Source organism: Euprymna scolopes, chromosome 2 (genome assembly GCF_053919585.1).
Source record: "Euprymna scolopes isolate OS-2025 chromosome 2, ASM5391958v1, whole genome shotgun sequence".
NCBI classification, from domain to species: domain Eukaryota; kingdom Metazoa; phylum Mollusca; class Cephalopoda; order Sepiida; family Sepiolidae; genus Euprymna; species Euprymna scolopes.
The window spans coordinates 196,324,053-196,332,240 of NC_136483.1; the positions used below are offsets into that span (position 1 = coordinate 196,324,053).

At 37.0% G+C, this 8,188-nt stretch overlaps 1 protein-coding gene across 1 annotated transcript in view; it reads left to right on the plus strand.

Annotated features, from left to right (window-relative positions):
• The first annotated feature begins 909 nt into the window (after positions 1-909).
• Positions 910-8,188, plus strand: part of LOC145301325 (uncharacterized) — a 301,904-nt gene continuing 294,625 nt past the window's right edge. The window contains exon 1 of the mRNA XM_080144566.1: positions 910-1,423. The gene's annotated coding sequence lies outside the window, so the exon portion shown is untranslated. The remainder of the gene's footprint in view (positions 1,424-8,188) is intronic.

Sequence of the window (8,188 nt, forward strand, 5' to 3'; positions counted from 1 at the left end):
GTACTGACATGCAGAAGTTCAAGTGCAACGTGAACCGACATCTTGCTACCCAACTCCCTACACAGTATCCCTGATTCCTATGTTCCTGATAGTAGCCCCCTACAACAAAGTGGCAATATGCCTTGTTTGGGGTAAAAATGTAATTTAAAAAAAAAAAAGTGAGGATGGTCAAGGAGGATGGAAAGTCCTAGGAGTGAAAACACTAGTCAGACCATGGTTGATTGAGCGCAAAGAGGACTGGGACCTGGGGGGGGGGCTTATTGCTACCTAAATTCCAATGAAAACACATGGTCGCTACCTATGAGAAATCAATGGGAAGCGGTTGTTGCAATAAGGCAAATTCATCTGCAAAAGTTATTGAAAGAGTACTGGAAATCTGGGAGACCTGTTGTCACTAAGATTCCACATAACATCACAACTTGTTCTTAAAGAGAAATCTTTGATGATAGCTTGTGTGATTACTCCTAGTAATAATAATAATAATAATAATAATAATAATAATGGCAACCTATATATATATATATATATATATATATATATATATATATATATATATATATATATATATATATATATATATAGTCTGAGACGATTGTTTTTCAGAGGTTAAGTAAGCAATGAAGTCTTACGGGGTTAATACAAGAGTGTTCAATACTGAAGTAGAGCAGGGACGTATACTCTTTGTTTATTTTACATAAGCAGTAATATGTTGCTACACATTCATGAGCATGTTTCGGTCAGCTTGTTACCAGTAACTGCTTATGTAAAAACAAAGAAAGAGTAACAAAAATGAGTGTTAAAAATAGATCCCGGGCAACATCATGTAGGTATGACTATAAATTATAATATTCTTCCCTTCTCTGACTGTGATAAACTACCTGGTTCGCAAATATCAGCAGTAGCCGCAACGACAGTGACGGCGACGGCGACGGCGGTGGCGGTGGCGGCTGTATCAGCCACAACAAGCACGCGTACCACAACTAGCAGTGGGTCTGAGCTTCTCAACAGCCGTCAGTTGCTGTGAGTCGGTCGCACGCGCGACCCTGCGATGTGAACGTGCGCGTTGTACGCAAAAGGTGCACGTCGTGTTTGCTTTCTTTTTTTTTCGGACGCATCGTTCTTTTCTCCAGCCATCTTCCTTTTTTTTTCTTTTCTTTTTTTTATCGTTTCGCCTGTTACAAAAAGGAGAGTCCAACTGATTGCCACAAGCAAAAAAAAAAAAAAAAAAAAAAAGTTGCACAAATTTCATATTTTAAAAGTCAAGTCAAGTCTTCCGTCCGTGTATTCCCTTCCCTCTCAAAGTTTTTCTATCCGTCCGTCATTTTTTTTTTTTTTTTCTATTTCACGCGCTCTGGACCCATCTCTCTTTATTGAACAGCCCCACCCCCACACGGTTATCTGATGATCAACTCAGAAAAAAAAAGTAAGTTTACTCGACTTTATATATATATGTTTACATATTTCTATATTAATAAAATATTCGGGCAAAATTCCGTGTGTGTGTGTGGTTTTCTACGTAACTTTGATGAATCATTATTTATTATTATTTAGTATCAACCAGATTTTTTTAACAAAATAAGCGAAAATGTAAATGTATTTCTTCGTCCGATTTAAAAGAAAATGTAAACAAGACGTGTTTCTTGTAATGTACGATTAAACGCGCGCTTTTTATTCGTTTCGGCTGTATTGTTGAACGCTACTTTCAAGAAACGGTTCATAAAATTATGAGAAAATGTCATGTATGGATGTGGGTGTATGCGTGTTTCGCACCTCTGCGTAACTTTGCTAAATACACAATGAATTATTTTTTTCATTTGCTATCAACTGTTTATAGAAATCTAAAAAAAAAAGAAAAATGGAAACAAAGCAATTTTTTGTACTGATGCAAAATACAGACCGTGCTGCTATATATATATATATATATATATATATATATATATATATATATATATATATATATATATATATATATATATATATATATATATATATAATTTTCAAGTTAAATTCAATCTGAACGTTATTTTTTATTTATCAAATTGTTAGGTGAAATTACAGATTAGTAACAAAACTCCTTTTCCACTACGTTAAAATGATTTTGTAAAAATAACGTTATTATTTCAGCACGGTCCGTATTCTGCAGAAGTATCGATTCTTTTTTAAAATCCTTTTTTCATTTAAGATGAGAATTTTTATTTTTATTTTGTTGTTATTTCTAGTGTATATATATATATATATATATATATATATATATATATATATATATATATATATATATATATATATACGTTAATTTTTGTTATTACTACTGTGTATATATATAAAATCAATAAATAATATATATATATGTCTATATATATGTATATGTATATATATATGTCTATATATATGCGTTATTTTTTTGTTATTCCTAGTTTATATATATATATATATATATATATGTTTATATATATATATATATATATATATATATATATATAAACACTAGAAATAAAAGCATAACGCGCATATATTATTATTATTATTCGAGACACGATTTGTTGTGTTTTTTTTTGTTTTGTTTTGTTTTGTTTTTAACATTTTAACGGATTTTTTATGAATGTAATATTTTCAAAACAGGTAAACTTTTCAATGCTTTTCGTAAACATATGATTTGTAAATTGTATTTATATTTTTATGCACAGTGAAGTGTGTTGTCTTGCGGCACATCAACTCATTTTGTTTTTATTTATTGCAAAACGAACATTCACTGTCGTAGTTGATTCGCTTGTAATTAATGCAGCTCTCAATATGTTTTTATACATAAATGTCGCCCTTACATGAACGAAGACAGCAATTTATTTCGTTTTTCTGTCTTCTTGATCTTCAGCTTGCCAGACCACTGAAAGGGGTATAGAGAATAAAGAAAGGCAATGTAGTACCGATAATCGTAGGAGCACTAAGAATAATCACGAAAACACTGAGGGGGGGGGGAATTGGAACCAAAGAGAATATTGAGGCTATACAACTGACGGCAAAAGTGAAAACAGCTGCAATCTTAAGTAAAACCCTCGATTGCGGAAACCAATCCACTTGGACTGCGAAACGATAACCAATTGCAATAGAAATATAATTAAAACAAAAACAAAGAACACGATGACATGAACTCAAGAAATCATAAGCTGCAGAAATTCTCATGTAATTTGACCTCCCAAGAAAAACTCGGCTGATATCGCACAAAATGATCGTGAAGGGTCAAGGAGGATAAAAAAAAAACGATGAAAGAGAACTCTAACCAAAATTTCATTGGAAGAGTGTCGAAGATTAATGGGACCTTGGGGAGGCTTATTGCCATCCACATACTAGGAAAATCCAACGGTCGTTACCAGCAATAAATCAATGGTAAACGGCTGTTGTAATAACGCAAAGTCATTTTCAATATGGGGAGATTGTCATTCGGACTCCAGGAAACACCACCGATGGTTGTCGGTGAGCAATCCCTGATGATGACTTGTCTGAGAACTTTAGGAGTTCTCAGACAGTTCTTTTGTTTTTTCTTGCAGGGAGATGTCGACGTCCTCCTACATACAGCGCCTGATATTCCCATCTGGTACTGCCACGCCCAACGTTGCTTAACTTCGGTGATCTAACGAGAACCGGTGTGTCAACATGATTATGCCGTAGAAACGTCAAGGGATAAATAGTTGGACAGTATTTCTTCACCCTTCATAAATTGCATGAAAGAACTCAGGTGTCCGATGAACGAATTAATATACTTATGATCATGCACAAATACAATTAAAAAAATATACAATTATAATCTGTGATCAAGAGTTCTAGAAACGAGCACCATCAAATAAACAGGAATGAAAAAAGGGCCGCAAAAATAAACAAGAGAGCAGCGAAACTGCTAACGTTTTCGAAAGAAATGACACATGCAAACATATGAGCATGACTACGAAAAAGACACTTGAATAAAGAAACCGAATCGCTACTGACAACCGTACAAAATAACGCGATTAGAATGAACTACATAAAAGCCAACGTAAATAATCTCATGAAAACAGTAAATATAGATTCTGAGGGCAAAGAGGCGAAACGGTAAACCATGTCTTTAATTGTCAAGGAAAAGTTGATAAATCGTATATTTTGCTGTTCCATCAGGCGTAGGACTAAGAGGTAGAAAATACAAACAAATACATCGGTTTTGCTACAGGACTGAATAGAATGAAAAGGGTCGGTATGATAGTGAGGTCATTCGACATAGTTCTGAAGAATTAATTTTTACCAGCCTCGCTTAGTAAAAAAAGAAATCCTTCTATATTGAGGCAATTTTAAAAAACTTTTTTCTAAATTCAGAGTACTTCTTTGGGAGATCTGGACTTTCTTCCAAATAAAACAAACGGAATTGTGTTTAATTCTGCTTTCATGAGGAGGGAAGTAAGTAGGCATACCATAGAAAGCACGACACTGATGAAAATAGTTAAAAGTCCTCAAGTGTGGAAGCCAACTCCAATAACATTGTTTAAACACAACTAGAAAAACAGAAACATACGCATGCAAAGGATTTTCCTTTTTGTTTTGTTTTTTTTCTCCATGTGTTTAGCGTCAACTGGGATTTCCATGGACAGTTTCTTTCCAAATGTTTCGGATCTGTGAAACACAGTACCACGGAACTGCTGCTCGACAGACTGCAACATGGTTGTCTTCAAATCCAATATGAACAAATATTTGTTATAAACTATTATAAGTAATCAAAGTTTGCTCATTACATTCATCATACCCAATCCTCTTGTAATATTTGTCATCATTTAACTGACAATCCAATTTATTTCATTAATGACTACAATACACCCTGGTCCTCAAGTGGCCTCCGAGCTTCGATATGTGGTAATTCCCTTGTAAAAAAAACATTCACATAATCTAACCTCCGCCAACGCACACACAAACACAGAAACACACACATACAAACACCACACACATAAACACACATACAGACACACATACACAAACACACACACAAACACATATGCACGTGATGGTACTAGCATCGGGTCAAAACAAGACCAGCAAGAAGGTGTATTATTCAGACCCACACGATACTGGAATCCTGGGGAGACTTGTTGCACTTAAATAACAGCGGAAACCAACGGCTGTTATCAGCGATAAATCAATAATAAACTACCAAAGAAGCAGAGATACTGGAAATCTAGAGCGTCTTGTTGTCACTTAGACACCATGTAACCCTAACCCACTTTCGTTAGTGTACGATCACCGATAATGGCGTGTGAGAACTCCTAATAAATACCATGATGTGACCAAAGTGAACGGAATCCGAGAGATATTTTTTATACTATCAACGTGACGGTGTCCTCCTTATACAGCATGTTTGTTGGAATATCTAGAAAAGTCCGGAATTTTTTAAGAAAACATTTACTCTCTTTAATACCTGTATAAATACTACTACTACTACTACTACTACTACTACTACTTCTAATAATAATAATAATAATGATAATACGACTACTACAACTACTACTACTAGTATTAATGAATAGTTTTTTACAATTATAGCACGCACCTTTCATGTATGCGATGTTCTTTCTGTGCAATCCCTTAGATGTATATATGCTAATACACAGACACGCTCACACACATACATACACACGCACGCACACACACACATATACATAGTATATATATATATATATATATATATATATATATATATATATATATGTCTTGCTTCCATACTCCTTCTTTGCCTATTAGTCAGGCGCAGAGACGATATCACAGTGATTCGACAGAAACACACAGTGGTAGATCTTGTTTCTTATCTAGGGCAATGAACGCCGTTTTCACCACTCCCGACACATCCCACTCCTCAAAACTGGGCACTTGGGAGTGCTTGAGTACCACATATGCCTGTGCAATTAGATTGGGTTGACCTTCTTCTGATGGGTTGAGGGTACCGGATTGACAGTTCCTGGCTGCTGTTTCTGACTGGTAGTACAGGGGCCCTAACTCTTTGATAGCGCTTAGAGCGGCTGCTTCATCAACAGTTGTATAATATCGGGATGTTTGTAGTGCCATGTCGCGCATGGAAAGGAACCGTGCACTTATCCCCGATGGACTTTCCTGAGGCCACAATCCTAGTTGAAGAAAGATCAGCTGATGGCCTACTTGTGTTGCATGTGTGATACTCTGCATGACCTTCTGTTCAGCTCCCCCTTACCTAAACTGAAACTCTTTAAAACATATGATGACAGTACAATCTAAAAATAAGCTTAAACCAGGCTTAGGGTCAAAAAAATACAAATTGCCTCCTCCCTGGAGGCTTGCATTCACGAACATCCGTGGGCTTAGAACTAATTTAGATGATGTAGAAGCATTTCTCCTAACAAATACCCCGGATATCTTAGCACTAAGCGAGACTAACCTACACTCCTCAATCCCCTCTATCTACTTTAACATGACTGGATATCTCCCACTCTGCCGTAAGGACTCTGACAGACATATGCACGGACTTGGAGTTTACACTCGTAATACCCTTCCCTTGACTAGAGAAACAAACCTAGAATCGAACGATCAAGCCTTTATGTGCTTTAGACTTAACATGCAACACAACATTAGCTACTTTTATTTTCTCTGTCGCTCTCCCTCGACCCAGGACTGCACCATACTAAACAAAGTCTCTAACAGCATAGACACAGCACTCTCCCTCGACACTAGCACACAAGTACATGTATTTGGTGACTTTAATGTCCACCACAAAAACTGGTTGGGATTCTCTACTTACACAGACACAGCGGGCAGCACAAGACATAGCTTCTCTATATCTCACTTCCTATCACAAATGATTACATTCCCAACCCGTTTTCCTGATCAGCAAGAACAACACGCATCAATTCTAGACCTGTTTTCGACCACAGTTCCCGATAATTGTATAACGAATGCCGACAGCCCACTTGGGAACGCTGATCATGCAGTGGTAATGGTAGAAATCGCCCTAAACTCTAGAACCAAAACTGAGGAGCCAGTGCTCAAAACAACGAGATATTATAAAAAGGCGGACTGGGAAGCCATCAGAGATCTTATCAGAGATGCCCCATGGGAAAATATTTTTCTCTTCCTGCTGAACAGTGCGCAACCGAGACCACTGAATGGTTCAAAACTGCAATTGACGCACATGTCTCCATGCGGAAATTTTATAGAAAGCCCCACTCTACTCAATGGTTTACTTCGAATTGCGCAACTTCCATTGCTCAAAGGCAGCATGCATACCGCAGATTTAACCGACATAAGTCCAATTCAAACAGACAGAAGTACATAGAAGCTAAAAGTAACGTTAAGAACGAAATAGCGACAGCTAAAAGAGAATTTACTGAAACAACTAAAAAACGCATCGAAGCACAGAAATTAGGAACTCGTGACTTCTGGAAAATCTACAACAGTGTAGTAAATAATGGGCAATCAACAATTCCCCGACTAACCAACAATCACGAGGTTGTCTCCTCAGCAACCGACAAGGCTAACATGCTTGCCAGTCGGTTTGCCTCAAACTCCACACTGTACCCTTCCAACCATCCCCTACTTGACTTTCCTATGCGGACAGACGCCACGCTAGACGATCTGAAAATCACCCCTGCTCAGGTGCATGCCATCATAAAAAACCTTGATATTTCAAAAGCATGTGGACCTGATCTCATCCCAGCTGTGCTATTAAAAAAGTGCTCAGCCGAAGTAGCTCCAGTTCTCTCCAAACTCTACAACAAATGCCTAAATGAATCTTGCTTTCCGGGCTGTTGGAAAACTGCTTCTGTTGTACCAGTATTCAAGAATTCTGGCGAAAGGACTGACCCATTGAATTATCGCCCCATTAGCCTCCTCCCACTTTTTGCCAAAATATTTGAGACCATAATTAACCAAGCTCTAGTCCATCACCTTACAGATGCTAAACTTCTGACAGACCAACAATATGGATTTAGACAAGCCCGTTCCACAGTAGACATCCTAACTGTAATCTCTGAACGTATATACCAGTCACTGGACACAGCCGGGGAGGGCAGAGCGGTAGCTCTAGATATATCTAAGGCTTTTGACAGGGTATGGCATGAGGGTCTTCTCAGGAAAATTAAATCATACGGTATCACTGGTAGAATACTAAACATAATTAAATCCTTCTTAGATAAGAAAAAAATCCAGGTTG